Source organism: Saimiri boliviensis, chromosome 18, assembly GCF_048565385.1.
Source record: "Saimiri boliviensis isolate mSaiBol1 chromosome 18, mSaiBol1.pri, whole genome shotgun sequence".
NCBI classification, from domain to species: Eukaryota; Metazoa; Chordata; class Mammalia; order Primates; family Cebidae; genus Saimiri; species Saimiri boliviensis.
Window position 1 is genome coordinate 46,384,964 of NC_133466.1, and position 23,283 is coordinate 46,408,246.

Consider the following 23,283-nt stretch of genomic DNA (forward strand, 5'->3'; position numbering starts at 1 on the left):
ATATGCAGAAAGAAATCAGCATGAGGCAATTTAGTTGGGAAGGCCTAAGCCTTAGATTTTTGGATATGGACTGATTCAAAAGAAATATGCAACTACCCTTTCACCCCAAATTCCTCAAACATATGGTTGACAGTAATTGATTTTCACTCATTTCTCTTTAATATGGCTCCTAGTCCTTGTACTTTACTGTAAATGTCTTTCCTGAGCTTATCAGTGACTTCTTTCTTGCCAAATTTAAGAGACTTTTTTTTTCAGTCTTCCTATTGCCCAATCATTTAATTATATTTTGGAAGGGTTATCTTACATTTCTCTCATTTTACTTTTGGTGTTATAAATATTCCAAAGGTAATATGTGTTATTTGCAGTGAAATAGAACATACAGATTTGTTGATTTGTGATAATCCAGCCTAAGGTGTTAGTAGAATTTTTCCTGGCTTTTAAGTACATTTTTATATGTTGTATATGTATTCTAAATAAAGTCAATTGAGAACAGAGACAGGAATCATTATTACATTAATACTCAGATGTCAGTGGCTTTTGCTCCACGTGCTTGCAGATGACATTAGCTACTTCTACAATGTTTCTCAAGTTTTTCTAGGGATCCCTGGAGGTGTATCTTGTTTACTTATAAATAAGTCTTGTCTTAAGGGTACTGTTACTGCTCTGTCAAATATCTACCTCCACCAGACATCATAGACACTGCTCAACACCAGCACTAGCTCTCTAGAGCCCGTTAATTGTAAAGGCAAGGTTGATCTCTCAAAGCAAAAAGGTGGGGAAAAGATATACCAGCAAAATTAAAAGAATGTCATGTTAGTTATATTTACGTCAGGTAACACTGACAACCAAAAAGCATTACTAAAGATAAAGAGATTATTACATAATAATTAAAAAGTTCATTTCACCAGCATTTAAACCTTGTTTCCTTCTATCACATTTTCGTTCTTAGATGTACATTTTTTTTCACATTTTATTATATCTGAAGTCAGAAAGCATCTTATAGTCAGGTAAGCAGCAAAAGTAATATCATCATTGCTTGAACATTTACATCAAAACTTGTAGAATGGGTGTTAGAGGCATGGAAGAAAATTCTGGAGAAAATAGTGATGCACTTTTAATAAAGGCTGAACAACAGTTGATGATACAGGAAACTACTGTATGAAGAAGGGTGGACATGGATGACTCAGTCAAAAAATGACTCAAGTAAGTCAAACTGAATTCAAGGAAGATTGAGGAATAATTTAGCCAATTCACTTTTCCCTAGTTTGATTGAGGAATAATTTCCATGCAATAAAATTTACGTATTTTAAATGTAACATTTAGTAAGCTTTGGAGTTTACACACAGTCATGTATCCATGACCATAATCAAGATATAAATCATTGCCAGAAGTTCCTTATGGCCCTTTGCAGTGAGTGCCTTCCTCCAATTCCCAGTTCTAGGCAGCCATCTATCTAGTTTCAGTCACTATGGTTTTACCTTTTCCAGAATTTAGTATTAGTGAAATAATACAGTATATGGTCTTTTGTGTTTGTCACAGTCTTCCATTTGTTTGGGTAATTACCTGGATTGCTGTGTTGTACTGTAAGTATATGCCTATTAGAAAGTGTCAAATTACTTTCTATATGGTGTGATATATGGATCAAGATTAGCTTTTTAAAAATATGGATTTACTATAAAAAACTAGCTGGGCGTGGTGGCGCATGCCTGTAATCCCAGCTACTCAGGAGGCTGAGGCAGGAGAATTGCCTGAGCCCAGGAGGCAGAGGTTGCTGTGAGCCGAGATCGCGCCATTGCACTCCAGCCTGGGTAACAAGAGCAAAACTCCGTCTCAAACAAAACGAAACAAAACAAACAAACAAAAGAAATATGGATTTACAATTATCCCAGCAATATTTGTAAAAAAAACTATTCTTTCTCCATTTCATTACATTAAAATGTTGGGGTCTACATCTGGACTGCCTCTGATTTATCTGTCTGCATTTTTTTTTTAATCAGCAGTACACTGTCTTAAATACAGTACTATTGAAATTGGATATTGTGAATTCTTCAACATTGCTATTATTATTCTTTCTGGAAATTCTTTTGGCTAGTTTTAATCTATTGTCTTTCCACCTAATTTTGGAATCAGCTGATAAATTTCTACAAAAATTTTGCTCAGATATTGATTGGAGAGAACCGACATCTTAAGAATATTGAGTTCACCAATCCATGAACACAGTATATCTTTCTGTTTATTTAGTTATCTGTGATATTTTCTGATAAGTTTTGCAGTTTTCAGCATACAGATTTTGTACATGTTTTGATTGATTTATACTTAAGCATTTCATATTTTGGTGCTATTGTAAATAGTGCTTCATGTTAAAATTTGATTTCCAATTGCTCATACTAATTATGAATGTACTAATTATGAACAATTGGAAATCAGATTTTATAGTATATAAAGCTACAATTAATTTTATAGAACAGAATTTTATAGTATAGTATATAGAACTATAATTAATTTTTGTATATTGACCTTGCATCCTAAAACTTTGCTAAACTCAACAAATAGTTTCATTCATTTTTTGCAGAGTCTTTGGTATTTTCCAAGTACAAATCATGTCATCTATGAAGAGAATGTTTTATTTCTTCATTTCCAAGATTATTTATTGAATGATTGACCTCATTATACAAGGTGGAACCTTCAGTTCTTCAGTATAATTATAAATTCTGGTGACAGTGGAAATGCCTGTCTTGTTTCTGACATTAAGAGAAAAGCATTTGATTTTTTTATCATTAAATATGATGTTTGATATAGGGTTTTTTGAGATGCCCTTTATTAGGTTGAAGAAGTTCTCTTCTGTTATAAGGTGGATGAGAATCCAATATTTTAGTCTTCCTTTTTGATAAACTCCACAAACTAGACATTATTATTAGTAGGACTTTTAGAGAAAAATTTTTTCCTTTTTTTATTGCATTTTAGGTTTTGGGGTACATGTGAAGAACATGCAATATTGTTGCATAGGTACACACATGGCAGTGTGATTTGCTGCCTTCCTCCCCATCACCTATATCTGGCATTTCTCCCCATGCTATCCCTCCCAACTCCCCAATCCCCACTGTTCCTCCTCTATTTGTGCTGACAGACCTCAATATGTGATGCTTCCCTCCCTGTGTTCATGTGTTCTCATTGTTCAACACCTGCCTATGAATGAGAACAGGTGGTGTTTGATTTTTTGTTCTTGTGTCAGCTTGCTGAGAATTATGTTTTCCAGGTTCATCCATGTCCCTGCAAAGGACACGAACTCATCATTTTTAATGGCTGCATAGTATTCCATGGTGTATATGTGCCACATTTTCTTTGTTCAGTCTATCATCGATGGGTGTTTGGGTTGGTTCCAGGTCTTTGTTATTGTAAACAGTGCTGCAATGAACATCGGTGTGCATGTGTTCTTATAGTAGAACGATTTATAATCCTTTGGATATATACCTGGTAATCGGATTGCTGAATCAAATGAAATTTCTATTTCTAGGTCCTTGAGGAATCACCACACTGTCTTCCACAGTGGTTGAACTAATTGACACTCCCACCAACAGTGTAAAAGTGTTCCTATTTCTCCACATCCTCTCCAGCATCTGTAGTCTCCAGATTTTTAAAAAAATTTTATTACATTTTAGGTTTTGTGGTACATGTGAAGAACATGCAATATTGTTGCATAGGTACACACATGGGAGTGTGATTTGCTGCCTTCCTCCCTATCACCTATATCTGGCATTTCTCCCCATGTTATCTCTCCCCAATTACCCACCCCATGCTGTCCCTCCTCTTTTCCCCTGAACAGACCCCAGTGTGTAATGCTCCCCTCCCTGTGTCCATGTGTTCTCATTGTTCAACACCAGCCTATGAGTGAGAACTTGCGGTGTTTGACTTTCTGCTCTTGTGTCAGTTTGCTGAGAATGATGGTTTCCAGGTTCATCCACGTCCCTACAAAGGACACGAACTCATCGTTTTTGATGGCTGCATAATATTCCATGGTGTATATGTGCCATATTTTTCCTGTCCAGTCTATCATTGATGGGCATTTGGGTTGGCTCCAGGTCTTTGCTATTGTAAACAGTGCTGCAATGAACATTCGTGTGCATGTGTCCTTATAGTAGAATGATTTATAATCCTTTCGCTATATACCCAGCAATGGGATTGCTGGGTCAAAGGGAATTTCTATGTCTAGGTCCTTGAGGAATCGCCACACTGTCTTCCACAGTGGTTGAACTAGTTTACACTCCCACCAATAGTGTAAAAGTGTTCCTATTTCTCAACATCCTCTCCAGCATCTGTTGTCTCCAGATTTTTTAATGATCGCCATTCTAACTGGCGTGAGATGGAATCTCAATGTAGTTTTGATTTGCATTTCTCTAATGACCAGTGATGATGAGCATTTTTTCATCTTTTTGTTGGCCTCCTGTTTGTCTTCTTTTGAAAAGAGTCTGTTCATATCATTCACCCACTTTTGAATTGGCTTGTTTTTTTCTTGTGAATCTGTTTTAGTTCTTTGTAGATTCTGGATATTAGCCCTTTGTCAGATGGGTAGATTGCAAAATTTTTTTCCCATTCTGTTGGTTGCCGATTCACTCTAATGACTGTTTCTTCTGCCGTGCAGAAGCTGTGGAGTTTGATTGGGTCCCATTTATCTGTTTTGGCTTTTGTTGCAAATGCTTTTGGTGTTTTTGTCATGAAGTCCTTGCCTACGCCTATGTCCTGGATGGTTTTGCCTAGATTTTCTTCCACGGTTTTTATGGTATGAGGTCTTCTGTTTAAGTCTTTAATCCATCTGGAGTTAATATTAGTGTAAGCTGTCAGGAAGGGGTCCAGTTTCTGCTTTCTGCACATGGCTAGCTAGTTTTCCCAATACCATTTATTAAACAGGGAATCTTTTCCCCATTGCTTGTTTTTGTCAGGTTTGTCAAAGATTGGATGGTTGTAGATATGTTGTGTTGCCTCCGAGGCCTCTGTTCTGTTCCGTTGTTCTATATCTCTGTTTTGGTACCAGTACCATGCTGTTTTGATTACTATAGCCTCATAGTATAGTTTGAAGTCTGGTACTGTGATGCCTCCTGCTTTGTTCTTTTTGCTTAGAATTGACTTGGCTATGCGGGCTCTCTTTTGGTTCCATATGAAGTTTAAGGTGGTTTTTTCCAGTTCTGTGAAGAAGGTCACTGGTAGCTTGATGGGGATAGCACTGAATCTATAAATTACTTTGGGCAGTATGGCCATTTTCATGATTTTGATTCTTCCTAACCATGAATATGGAATGTTTCTCCATCTGTTTGTGTCCTCTCTTATTTCATTGAGCAGTGGCTTGTAGTTCTCCTTGAAGAGGTCCTTTATGTTCCTCGTTAGTTATATTCCTAGGTATTTTATTCTCTTTGTAGCAATTGTGAATGGCAGTTTGTTCTTTTTTTTATTTTTTATTTTTTTAATGAGACGGAGTTTCGCTCTTGTTACCCAGGCTGGAGTGCAATGGCACAATCTCGGCTCACCGCAACCTCCGTCTCCTGGGCTCAGGCAATTCTCCTGCCTCAGCCTCCTAAGTAGCTGGGATTACAGGCACGCGCCACCACACACAGCTAGTTTTTTGTATTATTAGTATAGACGGACCACGTTGACCAGGATGGTCTCTATCTCTCGACCTCGTGATCCACCCGCCTCGGCCTCCAAAGTGCTGGGATTACAGGCTTGAGCCACCGCGCCCAGTGGCAGTTCGTTCTTGATTTGGCTCTCTTTCAGTCTGTTATTGGTGTATAGGAATGCTTGTGATTTATGCTCATTAATTTTGTTTCCTGAGATTTTGCTGAAGTTGCTTATCAGTTTCAGGAGATTTTGGGCTGAGACGATGGGGTCTTCTAGATATACAATCGTGTCGTCTGCAAATAGAGACAATTTGACTTCCTCCTTTCCTATTTGAATACGCTTTATTTCTTTTTCTTGCCTGATTGCTCTGGCTAGAACTTCCAATACTATATTGAATAGGAGTGGTGAGAGAGGGCATCCTTGTCTAGTGCCAAATTTCAAAGGGAATGCTTCCAGTTTTTGCCCATTTGGTATGATATTGGCTGTTGGTTTGTCATCAATAGCTTTGATTATTTTGAGATACATTCCATCAATACCTAGTTTATTCAGAGTTTTTAGCATAAAGTCCTGTTGAATTTTGTTAAAAGGCTTTTTCTGCATCAATTGAGATAATCATGTGGTTTTTGTCTTGGTTCTGTTTATGTGGTAAATTATGTTTATAGACTTGCATATATTGAATCAGCCTTGCATCCCCAGGATGAATACTACTTGATCATGGTGGATAAGCTTTTTGATGTGCTGTTGCAATTGGTTTGCCAGTATTTTATTGAAGATTTTTGCATCTATGTTCATCATGGATATTGGCCTGAAGTTTTCTTTCTTTTCTTTCTTTTTTTTTGAGACGGAGTTTCGCTCTTGTTACCCAGGCTGGAGTGCAATGGCGTGATCTCGGCTTACCGCAACCTCTGCCTCCCGGGTTTAGGCAATTCTCCTGCTTCAGCCTTCTGAGTAGCTGGGATTACAGGCATGTGCCACCATGCCCAGCTTATTTTTTGTATTTTTAGTAGAGACGGGGTTTCACCATGTTGACCAGGATGGTCTTGATCTCTTGACCTCCTGATCCACCCGCCTCGGCCTCCCAAAGTGCTGGAATTACATGAAGTTTTCTTTTCTTGCTGAGTCTCTGCTGGGTTTTGGTATCAGGATGATGTTGGTCTCATAAAATGATTTGGGAAGGATTCCCTCTTTTTGCATAGCTTGGAATAGTTTCAGAAGGAATGATACCAGCTTCTCTTTGTATGTCTGATAGAATTCATCTGTGAATCCATCTGGACCTGGACTTTTTTTGGGTTGTAGGCTCTTAATTGCTGCTTCAACTTCAGATCTTGTTATTGGTCTCTTCAGGGTTTTGACTTCTTTCTGCTTTAGGCTTGGGAGGATGCAAGTGTCCAGGAATTTATCCATTTCTTCCAGGTTTACTAGTTTTTGTGCATAGAGTTGTTTGTAATAATCTCTGATGATGGCTTGTATTTCTGTGGAATCTGTGATAATATCCCCTTTATCGTTTGTTATTGAATTTATTTGATTATTCTCTCTTTTCTTTTTTATTAATCTGGCTAGTGGTCTATTTTGCTGATATTTTCGAGAAACCAACTCCTAGATTTGTTGATTTTATGAAAGGTTTTTTGTGTCTCTATCTCCGGTTCTGCTCTGATCTTAGTCATTTCTTGTCTTCTGCTAGGTTTTGAGGTTTTTTTTGAGCTCGCTCCTCTAGCTTTTTCAATTTTGACCATAGGGTGTCGATTTTAGATCTCTCCTTGCTTCTCATATGGGCACTTATTGCTATATATTTTCCTCTAGAGACTGCTTTAAATGTGTCCCAGAGATTCTGGTATGTTGTGTCTTTGTTCTCATTGGTTTCAAAGAACATCTTTATTTCTACTTTCATTTCTTTGTTTATCCAGTCAACATTCAAGAGCCAGTTTTTCAGTTTCCATGAAGCTGTGTGGTTCTGTTAGTTTCTGCATTCTGGGTTCTAACTTGATTGCACTGTGATCTGAGAGACTGTTTGTTATGATTTCCGTTCTTTTGCATTTGCTGAGGGTGATTTACTTCCGATTATTTGGTCAATTTTAGAGTAGGTGCAATGTGGTGCTGAGAAGAATGTATATTTTTTGGATTTGGGGTGGAGCATTCTGTAAATGTCTATTAGGTTTGCTTGGTCCAGGTCTGAGTTCAAGTCCTGGATATCCTTATTAATTTTCTGTCTCGTTGATCTGTCTAATATTGACAATGGGGTCTTAAAGTCTCCCACTATCATAGTGTGGAAGTCTAAGTCTCTTTGTAAGTCTTTAACAACTTGCCTTATGTATCTGGGTGCTCCTTTATTGGGTGCATATATATTTAGTATCATTAGCTCTTCTTGTTGCATTGATCCTTTTACCATTATGTAATGTCCTTCTTTGTCTCTTTTGATTTTTGTTGGTTTAAAACCTATTTTATCAGAAATGAGAATTGCAACTGCTGCTCTGTTTTTTGCTCTCCATTTGCTTGGTAAATATTCTGCTGTCCCTTTATTTTGAGACTTTGTTTATCATTACATGTGAGATTGGTTTCCTGGATACAGCACACCAATGGGTTTTGGCTTTTTATCCAGTTTACCAGTCTGTGTCTTTTGATTGGAGCATTTAGCCCCTTTACATTTAGGGTTAATATTGTTATGTGTGAATTTGATCCTGCCATTTTGATGCTAGCTGTCTGTTTTGCCTGTTAGTTGATGCAGATTCTTCATTGTGTTGATGCTCTCTACTCTTTGGTATGTTTTTGGAGTGGCTGGTACTGGTTGTTCTTTTCTATGTTCAGTGCCTCCTTCAGGACCTCTTGTAAAGCAGGCCTGGTGGTGATGAAATCTCTGAGTACTTGCTTGTTCACAAAGGATTTTATTTTTTCTTCACTTACGAAGCTTAGTTTGGCTGGATATCAAATTCTGGGTTGAAAGTTCTTTTCTTTAAGGATGTTGAATATTGGCCCCCACTCTTTTCTGGCTTGTAGGGTTTCTGCTGAGAGATCTGCTGTGAGTCTGATGGGCTTCCCTTTGTGTGTAACCCGACCTTTCTATCTGGCTGCCCTTAGCATTTTCTCCTTCATTTCAGCCCTTGTGAATCTGATGATTATGTGCCTCGGGGTTGCTCTTCTTGAGGAATATCTTTGTGGTGTTCTATATTTCCTGGATTTGGATATTGGCCTGCCTTGCTAGGTTGGGGAAGTTTTCCTGGATAATATCCTGAAGAGTATTTTCCAGCTTGGATTCATTCTCTCCATCACATTCAGGTAAACCTATCAAATGTAGATTAGGTCTTTTCACATAGTCCCATATTTTTTGTGGTCAATTCGGCTGTTGAAACTTGTGTATGCTTCATGACATTCTCTTGTTGTGTTTTTCAGCTCCATCTATTCACTTATATTCCTCTCTAAGTTGTTTATTCTTGTTAGCATTTCATCAAATCTTTTTTAAAAGTTCTTAGTTTCTTTGCGTTGAGTTAGAACATGTTCTTTTAGCTCACAGAACTTTCTAATTACCCACCTTCTGAAGCCTGAGTCTGTCAATTCATCATATGTATTCTCCTCATCCAGCCTTGTTCCCTTGCTGGTGAGGAATTGTGATCCCTTGTAGGAGGAGAGGCATTCTGGTTTTGGGTGTTTTCATTCTTTTTGCACTGCCTTCTTCCCATCTTTGTGGATATATCCACCAGTTGTCTTTGTAGCTGTTGACTATCAGATTGAGTCTCTGAGTGGATGTCCCATTTGTTGATAATGAAGTTATTTCTTTCTGTTTCTTAGTTTTCCTTCTAACAGTCTGGCTTCTCTGCTGTAGGACTGCTGAGGTCCACTCCAGGCCCTGCTTGCCTGGGGGTCACCTGCAGCAGCTGCAGAACAGTAAGGGTTGCTGCCAGTTTCTTTTTCTGCTATCTTTGTCCCAGAAGGATACTTGCCAGATGTCAGTTTTATCTCTCCTTTGTGAGGTGAATCTTGGCATATACCGGGGTCAGAGAGCTGCTTGAGGAGACAGTCTGTCCTTTATAGGAACTCAAGTGCTGAGCTGTGAGCTCCACTGTTCATTCAGAGCTGCTAGGCAGGTACATTTAAGTCTGCTGCAGCAGAACTCATAAACCACACCCTTTTTTTTTCTTCCCAGGTTCTTTGTCCCAAGGAGTTAGGGCTTTATTTATGAGTTTCTGTTGTGCTGCTGGCTTTTTTTCAGGGCTGCCCTACCCAGGGAGGAGGCAGCCTTGTCACTGTCTGCCTGCCGAGGCTTTGCTGAGCTGCTGTGGGCTCTGCCCAGCTGCCATGTGAACTTCCCTGCAGTCCTGTTTCTATGGGTGTAGTTAGAACTTCCTTGGCATTGGTGGCCCACCTCTATAATGGCCGACTCTCTCTGTAATGGTGGACTGCCTCAGGAATGGCAAACTACCTCTGTAGTGGTGGACTGCCTCAGTAATGGCAGATGCCCCTCCCCCCCAGAGTTGGGCCTTCCCAGGTTCAGCTGTGCTTGCTGTGAAACTCTCAATACAGAGTGTTTCGGGTTGCTTTTTTTTTTTGTGGAGGTGGGACCAGCTGAGACTGATCACCTGGCTCCCTGCCTCAGAGCCCCTTAAAATAAATTATTTTTCTTTCATTAACGGTAGACTGTCTCCCAGGTGTTCCAGTCACCTGTTGAAAAGGCGCCGGGATCTGTGTGATTTCCCATGCGGTGACCCACTGTGCCAGCTGAAACAGCAGCACTGAGATTCGTGGTGCTTTTTTGCCTGAGACTCTCCTGGTCTGGCTCCCTGTTTCAGTACCCTTTTTAATCAGATGAATGGGCGACTTTGCCTTCCCAGAGCTCCAGTCACCGGCTAAAATGGCATCCGGACCTGTGTATTTTGTATGGAGAACCGCCATGCTGGGGCACCAGCAAAACAGTTGCACTGGCAAAAACAGCCATGCAGGGCAAAACAACTGCGGGGGCCAAGACAGGCATGTTGGCCACCCATGGGGCTCCTCCGCTTGGGAATCTCCTGGTCTGTGAGCAATAAAAATACATCTGGAAATGCAGCATCCACTCACCCTCCATGCTTTTCCTGAGAGCTGCAATCCTGAGCTGCTCCTAATTGGCCATCTTGGATGCCCTCTCTAGATAATAGTCGAGAAGAGATTTGATTGTTTACCCTTGGGTAGATGAAGCGTTACTGAAACATACTGTCATTCACTCCAAGTTTCAAAACCTCTTTGTAGTGCTTCAGTTTCTTGTCATGAAGGAGGTTCAATAAGTTTTTATTAAGAATTAGGTTTGAGGCTGGGCGCGGTGGCTCAAGCCTGTAATCCCAGTACTTTGGGAGGCCGAGGTGGGTGGACCATGAGGTCAAGAGATCAAGACCATCCTGGTCAGCATGGTGAAACCCCGTCTCTACTAAAAATACAAAATAATTAGCTGGACATGGTGGCACGTGCCTGTGGTCCCAGCTACTCAGGACACTGAGGCAGGAGAATTGCCTGAACCCAGGAGGCGGAGGTTGCAGTGAGCTGAGGTCATGCCCTTGCACTGCAGCCTGGGTAACAAGAGTGAAACTCCGTCTCAAAAAAAAAAAAAAAAAAAAGAATTAGGTTTGATATGAATAATGCACTAATACAAAGGTGAGATTTAACTTTTCCCTGTGAACAAGATTTTCATGTATTATTTTAAAAATGAAAAATTTTTGCCTGACCTTTTGAATAAACTGGAACAACAGGAAAGGGAAAAATATATATTATTTGGAAAGTGAAGTCATCCCTCTATTAATGAGTAAAGGTTTTTGTCTTTTTAGAATTTTTGAGTTATCACTTTGGTTAATGAGTGACTTAAGATAACCTGGGATTTGATATCTGAGAAACTTGTAAAAATCAAATTATAAATCACTTGTTTTTCTTACATACATATCTTTTAGATATTATATCCCCTAAAGTACATAAATGACATTTGGCTTATTTGGTATAAAAACCATAGAGGAAGAATTGTCAGAAAGCATTGTCAGGTCAGATACAGTGGCTCCCATCTGTAATCCCAGCACTTTGGGAGGCGAGGGAGGGTGGATCATCTGATGTCAGGAGTTAGAGATCAGCTTGGCCAATATGGTGAAACCCCATCTCTACTAAAAATACTAAAAGTTAGCCAGGTATTGTGGCAAGCACCTATAATCCCAGCTACTCAGGAAGCTGAGGCCGGAGAATCACTTGAACCCAGGAGGTGAAGGTTTCAGTGAACAGAGATTGCAGCATTGCACTCCAGTCTGGGCAACAAGAACAAAACTCTATCTCAGGAAAAAAAAGAAAGCATTGCCAAATGTGAAATGGTGTTTCATTTTCCTTGGACTGTATTTGCATAAATATGTTATCCTAAGACTTCTTTGTCATCCACAGACATTTGTTGTCTTGTTTTAATCCTCTTTGAAAGGTGACTTATAATCTGCTATAGGACATTGGCAGGTGCTCCTAAATGCAGGTTTCTGATAACTTTGGAAATTTTGTCATTAGCATAAAGAAAAAACTTTCAGGACTCTCATGGAGACCTGAAATGTTCAAGAATATAAAGCAGAACAGGAGATAACTGCACGGAGTGAACTAATATAGACTGAAGTAATCTTTTTGGCTTTGCTTAAAATATTACTGATCCTTTGTTTTGTTTTTCAGAGTTCAGGAAGCTTATTTTGAGCTATTTACAGCTTTTAGCAATTGAGTAAAATATACTCCAATTGAGTAAACAAAATTAGAAGCATATTTGTTTCTCTCTATTTGTTTACTCCAGAATTTAGAATCTATTTGTGAATAGATTCTTAACTTATGGAAATATAATTTGCATAACTGCAAAAGAATGTTTTCTTCTGCAACAGGTCACAATTGGAGAAATTAGTTATTTTGGCAAGGCTTTGACTGGAATGGCATGCTTTCCCTAAGGAATCAAACTTGATGTATAGAGTCAATAAAAACCCTTTGGGAAAACTGGCTTCATACCTTGTCTACACATTCCCTGTAAGTAACTTGTGGTAAGTAAATAATGTCACTTCCTGACAGGCTTATGAGACCCAAGTTATCCTGTGACCTCAAAAGAGAAATTTATGCAACTCATGTAGTTATTTGAGGGGACAGACCCATAGCTGGGCTCAGCTTTAAAAAGTCTTATCTGAGATTCACTTTATGAAACCAAGTTTTATGAAATCCGATTTTGAAAACATATTAAAAATAATTATTCTTGCTATACTTTATACAAATATTCAGGCCAGGTATAATAGAGACATTTGGTCATATCATGATTTTTCCTTAGTAAAAATGGGAGACTGGAGAGAGAAAAAAATTATACTTTAAGAACTAAGGGCCGGTAGCGGTGGCTCACGCCTGTAATCCCAGCACTTTGGGAAGCTGAGGTGGGCGGATCACAAGGTCAGGAGATTGAGATCCTTCTGGCCAATATGGGGAAACCCCATCTCTCCTAAAAATACAAAAAAATTAGCTGGATATGGTGGCATACACCTGTAGTCCCAGCTACACTGGCGGCTGACGCAGGAAAATCACTTGAACCCAGGAGGTGGAGATTTCAGTGAGCCAGGATTGCACCACTGACAGTGTGGGACTCCGTCTAAAAAAAAAGAGGTCCAGGTTCAACCTCCAAGGGTTGGCCTCTGTCTGCAGGAAACCTGGAACCCCCATCTAACAGAGGAGGCCCCAGGCTGGAGTCAGGAAGCCTTCAGAGTCACCAGGTGAGTAGATCAGAGCTGGAAACATAGAGCAGGTGGAAGCCCTGGACTCTTCTAGTGAGGGCTGAGAAGCTGGGGTAGGAACACATTCCATGGGCAAATGCACACAAGGGGTCCCTGGGCCCCTTCCCCTGCCCAGTGACTGCCAAGTTCCTAAGGAACTTCTGAGGCCTGAGACCCAGGGACATACTACCTGATCATCACCCCCACACCTTTCTGCCAAGATGAGACAATGCCCAGTGCAGGCAGGTGATCTGGGATTGGGGTCTGGGGTGGGGTGCATGTTCCTAACTAGCAGGTGCCCTTACATAAAGCTGCCTGAGCTGGTTGCACCATCACTTGTTAGTCTGCCTATGTGTGGCCTAGATTCAAAGGCCCAGTTGTCCATTCTGGCTATGCCATTCCCTGGATCCTCTGCCAGACCCAATAGTGTATAAGGAGTTTGAATAACTTTGCTTTTAGATCCTGAATAAGAAGCTTTATTGTTACTAGATTTTATCTGTAAAAACATTTTCTGCATTTTCAATGAGATTTGACTTACTAATTTTGGATAAAATCCAATTGGTTAATTTTAAAAATTGAAAAATTTTTGTTTTTTAGGTAATGATTTTCTAAAGTGCCCACAGAACTTGGCAAATAGGCTTGCCATGTTACACTATTAGTATAGGCTTGCTGAATTTGAATTTTTGTAAGAGGCACTATTATTCTTATGGTATTAAATCCATGCACTTTTACAACTTGAGACCTCCCCATTCCAATCAAAGTTGCAATTCAGTCCAAATACAGAGTGTGAGTGCTATTATGAAGTAAAAACAGCCACTCCACTAAATCCTGATTTTTGAATAATAACTCCTAAGAGATTATTACTAAGAGAGTGTAAGATAGTGTTAAATAGAGAAAATTAATAATGTTAAAGGCTTGTTATGATTAATTTTACTTACTTGAGCCTTATGAATTTTTTTCTTCAATTACTTGCAATTCCATTTTAGCTTTTTAAGTTAATTCTTGAGGACTATGCAGACTGGAATCTTCTCAAAGAATAGAAAACAAATTACTCATAGCATAAGTTGAAATGGCTAAAGTAGGTCTTACCTAATTGATATTTCAAAGTAACTTCTGGAAATTATTTAGAGTTTTTAAATTATCTCTTCTGATGAACACCTTTTGAAGTGACATAGTGGGGGGTTTTTTGTCGTTTTTTTTTTTTTTTTTTTTTTTTTTTTTTTTTTTTTTTTACCAACATGCACAAATACGAATAAGGTGTTGTAGTTTGAATTTTATCTGGAGCTACTATTAACCTAGTACATTGAATGGATTTCTTTTTTTAAATGGTTATAGCATTGTATAAGTAACTCTTTATTTGGTGCAGTACAAAGAATATTATATAATGAATAATATAGCACTGAGGACATTTTTTTCTAGTGGGCTTAATAGCTGTGTCCACATAAGTTTGACAAACTGTGGAACTGTTTAACATCCCTTGGGGAAGCACTTTTCAATAATATTTTTAGGCAGGTTTTTGATTAGTATAATAGGAAAAGTGAAGGCAAATTGCTTACAGTTCTTTTCTGCCAAAGGAATCGTAAAAAAAAAAAAGAAAAGAAAAGAAAAAAAAGAAAGTCCTTCAAATCAATAATAGTAGTAGACAATTTTTTTGAATCATAGTGGGTAAAAGTAGTATAGCTGCATTAATTGCTCTGAGATCTGTTAACATTTTTTATTTTTTAGATTTCCTTTTTATTACAAAAATAGGACAGTTTTAAGCTAAAAATGTGGGAACTATATGTTCTTTTTCTAATTGTTTAGCAACTACATTTAAAAAAATCTCCAGTTTTTGTACGTGGCCATTGTTCTATCAAAATTGGTTTATTATCTAACCATTTTCAAGCTATTGGTTTTGGAGGTTTAACAATGGCTGTCATTAAAAATGATATTCTAACCATGTTGAGAACTTTGTCCCTTAACTTCTAATGATTCTTTTAGACCCTGTAAATTTTTTTCTATTCCCATTTCAGGCACATAGCCCATGGCCTCCATTATTTGTTGATTTTGGGAGCTATACGATTGTTCAGGTATTAAGACTTTGGTTCCCCACTGCTGTAATAAGTTTCTTCCCCACAAGTTAATAGGAATCTGAATTACAATAGACTGAATGGGGCCCTTTGCATGGTAAGATAAGACTGCTTTGATAAACTTCTGAGGCCTACCCCACTCTGACTATATTAGAGTGAGCATTTTATACAGGCCAAGAAAAGGGTCAGTGCTGAACAGAAATAATTGAGATATTTGTGCTAGTATTAACTAAACGTTTAAAATTTTTTTCTATGAATAGTGACTTTACATGCTGGGTGTTTATCTGTAATTTGATATATCCAGTATGCAGCTTTGCCCTGCTTATTTGTACTTCCAAATCCTCCAATTCTTTCATCTTTGCTTTGACTTAATTTGATGTAAGGTAAAAGTAAGATTTGTGTTATGCGTTTTTTAGGTTTAGCACTGCAAGTATTGGAAAATGACATACAATTTGCATTCCCCCTGTAAAATTACTATTAATAGCTTCTGTATGAAATTTTATCCCTTTAGTATTAAGGCTAGGTTTTTCTAAAAGCAAAACCACTGTTTCTGTAGGTAAGGGCTTACAAACTCCTGCTGGTATTTTTTCGTGGAGGCTCCCCAGGTAAAATATTTACTTTCTGAGTGCTACACAAATTTGCTGCTGCGCTTTTATTGGTGGCAGGGGACAAACATTGTACAGAGATAAGAGAGTAACTTAAGCAGGATAGGACCCAGTTGGAATCGGGTTCCCTTCCTTATTAAATTTTGAATGACATTGATTAGCCCAATTATTTTTCTTTATTTTTTTACACTTAGGGCAAATATCTGGTTTAGTATTTTTTGTTGTTACCCTCAGCTGAGGTCCTGTTCTTAGATTTTGTCTGCAGTCCTTTTGGTGTGTTCCTTTTTTCCAGAATGGAAACAAGCTCCAGGAAATGCAGCAGTCCCATTGTTTACCCTCAATCCTGCCATAGTTGGCACTAATAATGTAGCCTTAGGTAAATTTCCTCCATTGCCATCATGAGCCTTAATATAGTCCATTAAATGAGCTATCCCTTTAAAAGGCTGCTTAGCAACATGACATTTTGTATTAGCATTATTGATTGCTTGTTTAAGTTTCTTTAGAAATTTAAATGGCATTTAAATGGAAAAGGCTTCAATGTTACCTAAAACTGTCCCTGCTCATTTTGGGGTGCATTATAACTGGAAACTGCTATCCCTCTAAATTTTCATCTTTACCAGCCTGCTGAATCCCAGCCTGAATAGACAATTACTGCTGTGGAAGGCCGGTATAGAGCCACTGGAGCAGCAAGCTTTGCTTTTTGAACAACGTTTAAGTTTTCCAACAGGGAAATATCAGGTAGGTTTGGCCATTTTACTTTTTGAGAATGGGCTTAACAGTTTTACTTTTTAACTTAACTGATATTACTTCCATTTGGTTTAAAGCTTTTCTTTAAAGGGTGTAGTTTTACATGCTTAGCTTCTACTTGCTTTTTAACTAATTTATGGGCTAGATGTAATTTCTTCCCCTTTAGAAGCTACTGCTTTAATTAAATCAGATTTTAAAAGAGTTATCTCAGAGATAACAAAGAAATTATTATTAGAATTTAAATGTTACTTAAACCTTAGCGGAGAATTACAATTTTGGATGTTACTTGTTTACAAAGAACACACAAAATTTTGCTGTGGAACACCTGCGGAGAGCAGCACGCAGCTATTTGGACCTGGCCCCACATGGCTGCTGCTTGCTGCGTTCTGCTTGTGTTCTGCTTGTGGTACTCACTACTGAGCCTGGGCCACAGTTGTGGCCTTGGGCTGAGTCTGTTCGCTTGAACGCTGCTTTGACCTTTCTTTGCTGCTGAGCTGTTACCATTTTTTTCTTTTTCTTCCCTGCCTTCCCCACCCCTGTAATGCTATTAAAGTTAGAAATACCTGTAATGCTATTAAGGTTAGAAATCTAGCAAATGAAAATCTGTTGATTCTTAAAAATGTATTTTAAATTTCTGGGCTTAAATGTGTAACAACATAAACATTTGACTAATTCTGCTGCCATAATTAATATGGAAGCTTCAGTTTAATACAGTTACACAGATCTGAAAAAACAATTGCTCTAAAGCTAACAACAGCAATGAGAAAATTATCAGAATAATTACCGTCGCGTTAATATCTGCACACAAAATGTTTAGAATAGTAAGCTAGGATTTGAACCTAGGCAATTTGGTCTCAGAGAGAAAAAGTGTTCTGTTCCCAGTGAGTTCATAGTCAAATAGGTGCTGGGAGAGGAGGAAAACGAAAATGAAGTCACACAGATGAATGCATGCTGTAATTCTGGACAATTTTAGGAAGGAGTGGTATATGCTACTAAAAAAGCCTGAGGTTGCAAGATTTGACTTATCTAGAGGAAGATGAAGGCTTGGCTGTTGCCTGACTTGTGAAGAATGCATAGGCCTTTTTAACTAGATAAAGCTGTAGGGTGGGGGCCTGGAAGAGCTTTCCAAGCAGAAGACTGAGCTTCTGCAAATGGCCTGTGGCAATCTGTTTGCTTAGCCTGTATGAACAGAGAGAAAGAAGGCTATCCTGGCCAGATGACAGGAAGTAAAGGGAGCTGAGTCCTGAATGAGGTGGGAAAAGGTGGAAGCCAGACCAAGGTGTGAACGTTTTGTACTGTATTTCCATAAGAGCTCTGGGCAATATGTTAAGCTCTGGGTGACTTGGTAAGATTGATGTTCCAAATGATAAGTCTGGCTCTAATGGAGAAAACAAGTTGGAGTAAGGCAAGAGTAGAAGCCAGTGACCTGGTGTGAGAATAAGATACTGGAGTAGACTGAGGTTTGTTGTTAGGCTCTTAGGTGACAGGTGTGATGAGGGGTAATGGAGGTAAGTCGAGATATTTCACATGTATTTAGGAGATAAAGGTTTTAAAAACGATGCTGCATTGAATGTTGGTATGAGAAGGCAGGAGATTGAAAGACCCCAATGTGTCTATATATTCTTTATCTTTTCCAGCCTCTGGGATTGATTATAATGTCTTTGGAGTCTTGTGAAATAGTGCTTCTTAAACTGAAGCTCTTGATTCTCCTTACTTCTGTGGAGATCCTGACTCAGGAGGTTTTGCTTGAGGATCTAAAATTTGGAAATTTAGAGCCATTAGTCTTCTTTTGGATTTTTGAGGTATCTTGTTTGAACATTCTTACGTTCAAGCACATTTGGAAAATGCTGATATAGACAGTGTGTAAGATAGTCAGTGATTCTCAATATTGGCTACACATTAGAGTTGCCAGGGATGCTTTTAAGAATATGTATGCCAGGGCCCTACCTGAAACAATTAAATCAGAATCTGTGAGTTGAGCCTGGATGTTGATATTTTAACAGGTGATTGGGATATGCAGCCAGTATGAACCTCTGAGTTAAATTATAATTTTAGAAAGCATGTGGAAAAAAAACTGGGATAATATGAAGATAGAAGCATGCCAGGCATATATTAAAAATGATTTGTAAAGCACAACATGGACAAATTACTCAAAATAAAATCAATAAAGTAGTAAAGGTACTGAATTATGCTGTGTCCACTGGGATATTTTCAACCTTTTCCAAATGACTATATAAAATTATTCTTCCATCTTCCTGCAGGAATTATTAAATAGTGTATATAGTACTTGATATACTTCTCTAAATTGGACATAAAGCAAATGTCTTAAATTGAGAGAAACTCTTCATGAAAAGAATCAAAGTATTCAAATGAAGATAAAGTAACTTTGGCCATTTAGCATGATCTGAGGTTATTTATAAAATAAACCAGGCAGAACTATAATTTCTGTACTCGTAAGCTTTGTATTTTTACTTCTCAGTAAATTTTATGTTAAAAGACATTAATACTTGCTGTTTGTTATTGGATACTTATGTCCATTGTTGAGAATGCTTTGCATTTAAAGCAAAGCACAAATAAAAATATAACTACAAAAATGATTTCTATAATTAAGTTAAAAAATTAGAATGCCCGAGACCTAAAAGTTATTCTCATTCGCAGGTGATATAAAGAGAACAACTTAGTTAGGTGACCCAAGCTTTAGAAATGCAAAGGTCTCTAGAGGGATTCCTGGCTTTACATTTCTATCAGTCAATCAATCTGGCTATCATTCATCTATCAATCAAGTTATACTCAATCCTCAAAAACTGCATATTTAAAAGTTAAATATATATATTTAAATCATAGAATGTAATGTTTTGACATATTTATAAACTTGTGAACCCCTTGCAACAAAAATAATGAACATATCCTTCAGCTCCCAGAGTTTACTCATGTATCTCTGCAATCCTTTGCTCCCACATTTCCTCATTCCCCATTCTTCATACATACAGAATATACTCCTTTTTTGTCCTGTTTTTTGTTTCATCCAGAAAAAATATTTTGAGATTCATCCATATTGTTGCTTATACTGATAATTCATTTCTTGTTATTGCTAAGTAGTAGTCCATTACATATAATCACCTCAGATTTTCTATATTTCTTGATGGATATTCAAAGCATTCCTAGTTTTTGGCTATTACAAATAAAACGGCTATGAACATCCATATACAACGTTACATACAAGGTTAAAGGAGAGCAGTATCAGAAAGAATATTTTCTTTCAGAACTTTGGAGTAGAATGGCTGAATCAAATGGTAAGTGTATGTTTGACTATTTAAGAAAATACCAAAATATTTCATGAAGCAGCTGTATCATTGCACATTCCCACCAATGTTTTTCCCATAGACAAACCCTCCAAAGGCCTGGATGGATAAACCTGTCTGTAAATATTTCAGAATTCATGTGAGGGAGGGAGACTGGATCTGGTACTCTCAGTAAACCCAGTTTCTAGCATGGCACCTCACTTCAGCTTTTACTGTGCCTCCACAACCTGGATTCTGACACTCTTTGACCCAGTTTCTACAGAGAATAAATTAATTATCTCCTGAGACATAAAAAAGAGGAAATTACTTGGTTGCATGAAGTCAGAGAAAGAGACACAGAATCCAGTTGTCCTTTTACAGACACCTAGGCAATGCTTCATTTTCAGTGTCATGATCCTTAAGCCCCTATAACTTCAGAAATACCTGGCATCTTCGATGTCTAAAATTTTCCAGGATTCTAAAAGATAAGTTAGCTTATTTCTCATTGGAATCTTGCTTAGCTTCCACTTAGGCAACACCTTTCTCCTTTCTGTAAAGTCAGCTATCACCTAGCAATTTTTCCTCTTCCAAAAGTTGGTTAACATCTCTTGCTCTGTCACTTAATATGGTATTATATTTCTCTTATTGCTTAGCTGACACTTCAGCAATGTTTGGAGAGGGAGCAGACATAAACAACTGTATTGTTACATCTATGCAAAGTAAAACAGCGAAAACCTTTCATGCATGTTGGTTATTAGACTTGGCTACTCCAAGTCTCCTGCCCCTTCTAAGATCTCTGAATGTCTCCCATGATTTAGCAACGAATGAGGTAATGTCTTATGCAATAGGGGGGCTTCTAGGCCCCTGATCTAGCACTTAGCTGTTTATTTTGATTGGGTGGCATGTGTTCTGATTGATCTGTAAGTTTTCTTGAGTAGTTGGCATCTGGTTCTGATTGATCCTGTCCATAATATACTCTGCTAAATAATTTTGATATCACTCTTGAATAAAGGAACTCTAACCCATATCATCTGAGGAGGAATTGAATGAAATGAAGTATGAGGTTAAGAGAGTAGAGTTAGGAAGGATATTTTAATTATTTAAAAATACAGTAGGACTTAGTGACATGTTCAAAATAAACCATAGATTTAGATGTAGGGAAGAATTAATTTCAATATGAACATGAAACTTCTAAAGGTTAAACCTTATCAAAGTTCAAATGAGCAGTTCTATTTTTTCCCTAACTTTGGGAAGAATAATGTAGCTACAATTATATCTATCTCTAATATGTTATATACAACATAATACATGATTTTAAAATATAACATATATTCTACGTTTAGACTATAAGAGCAATGCAGCCTTTTACAGCAGCACGTGCTGAAAAACTTAGCATAGGAAAGTCTGAATAAGAGGCTGGGCATGGTGGCTTATGCCTGTAATCCCAGCACTTTGGGAAGCTGAGGTGGGTAGATTACTTTAGCCCATGATTTTGAGTGGGCAACATGGTAAATCCCCATCTCTACTAAAATACAAAATAATAATAATAATGATAATTAATAACAAGTAGCTGGGCGTGGCAGCCTGCACCTATAATCAGAGCTACTCAGGAGGCTGAGGTACAAGAATTGCTTGAGCCTGGGAGGTGGAGGTTGCAGTGAGCTGAGATCATGCCACTGCACTCCAGCCTGGGCGACAGAGTGAGACTGTCTCTCAAACAACAACAACCAAAAAAAAAAAAAAAAAGGAAAGAAAGAAAGAAAGAAAAAAAAAGTAGGAATAAGAAAACAGAAAACTCTGTCATTTTATAACTGAGAAATGATGATGATATATTATTTCCATGTAATTAATTTTTTTAGTAAAATAAATAAATTTGTCCTTTGAGGTTTTCCTACCTTATGTATTTGACATTTGAGACCTTATTTAAAATATCTACCTTAAAATGATTTTCGATCACAGGAGGCAGTCCATTCTTTTATCCAAGAAAATTCTGGAAATCCCTAAAATGTATGTATACAATATGCATAACATGTACTGCAAATTGACCCATTGGCTGTGTTTGGGAGTTGTTTTGTTGGATTGTATTCTGATTTTGTTTTAAATCTGTGGAATTCTTAGAGTACTTCACTAAATCCAGTGGTTTCTCTGCATCATACTCTTCCTCCATCAGTTTACTTACAGGATGAATATAAACCCCTCATTTAATTTCCCCAAATTATATTTCAGGTGAGGCTATGCTGTGTCATAGAACTTGAGTAAATGCAGATACATAGAGCAAAATAGAGGAAGTATATTGCACTGCTATTAGAAATAGTTTCTCTTAGTGTGTAGATACTAAAGAAACCAGAGAGTTCATGCCTTCCTCCTGGTAGGTTGCTGCTCAGTCAGGGACATCTCAGCTCCATCAGAAAGTAACTTCTGCCATCTGGTACCACGTATACCAGGAGACAATCTTCCTGGATGCCAGAAAGAATAGCAGGTCCCCTCCCCTGTTGTCCAAGGAAGTCGTGCTTATTTAATGATCTCGTATGTTTGACAGTGATAGTAGCCATTCCTTCATAAAAACCGCATACCCCACCTATGATGATGTGGTTAGACTTTCCTGACCCAAGAAACACATTCACGATAGTCGCTATACATTTCTAAAAGATAAAACTATTTAGTCTTAACTTCATATGTAATACCAACATACGACTAAACATAGTTCATACTATGTTTAGTTTGGACTGAATATATTTATGTGGGGATGGGGGGAAAAGGATCTAACTTTCCAAAGGCAAGTGATCCTAAAAGTAAGAATACTCAATTTACATTCACATACAGGATATATAATATTTCCACCTGCAGCTTCTGCACTGAAAATTGTTGAGATTCCATAGTTTTTCAAAGTCCATATACTTGCTTTATATTTGTGTAACTAAAGAATCTAGTCCTGTGAGTGTTTTTTTTTTCTAAAACACTCCATTACAGAAGTAAATTAAAGTTTTTTCCAAGGAAAAGAAAGCTGCTAGAAATGTGTTTTTTTTATTTTTATTTTTAAATATGTTTATTGAGTTATAATTCATATATCATGCAATTAATTCATTTAAAGCATACAGTAATAGCTTCTAGTGTATTAATAGATGTGTAGAACTATCACTACAGTCAACTGTAGTTTTCATAATCTGAAAAAAGTTTCCATGCCCTTTATTTATACACTCCCATTGCCCAATGCCTCCATCCCTAAGCAATCCCTGATATATTCTCTGTCTCTGTAGAATTG

The 23,283-nt window shown here is 37.8% G+C and overlaps 1 long non-coding RNA gene across 2 annotated transcripts in view; it reads left to right on the forward strand.

Moving 5' to 3' along the window:
• LOC141582039 (uncharacterized) overlaps positions 1–23,283 on the forward strand; it is a 59,650-nt gene that overhangs the window by 17,189 nt on the left and 19,178 nt on the right. The window contains exons 2-3 of one of the 2 annotated variants that reach the window (XR_012514889.1): positions 12,456–12,594; positions 16,614–16,731. This is a non-coding gene — a long non-coding RNA (uncharacterized LOC141582039). Of the gene's footprint in view, positions 1–12,455; positions 12,595–13,251; positions 13,320–16,613; positions 16,732–23,283 lie in introns of those variants that run through there. The other variant, XR_012514890.1, reaches the window with a different exon arrangement.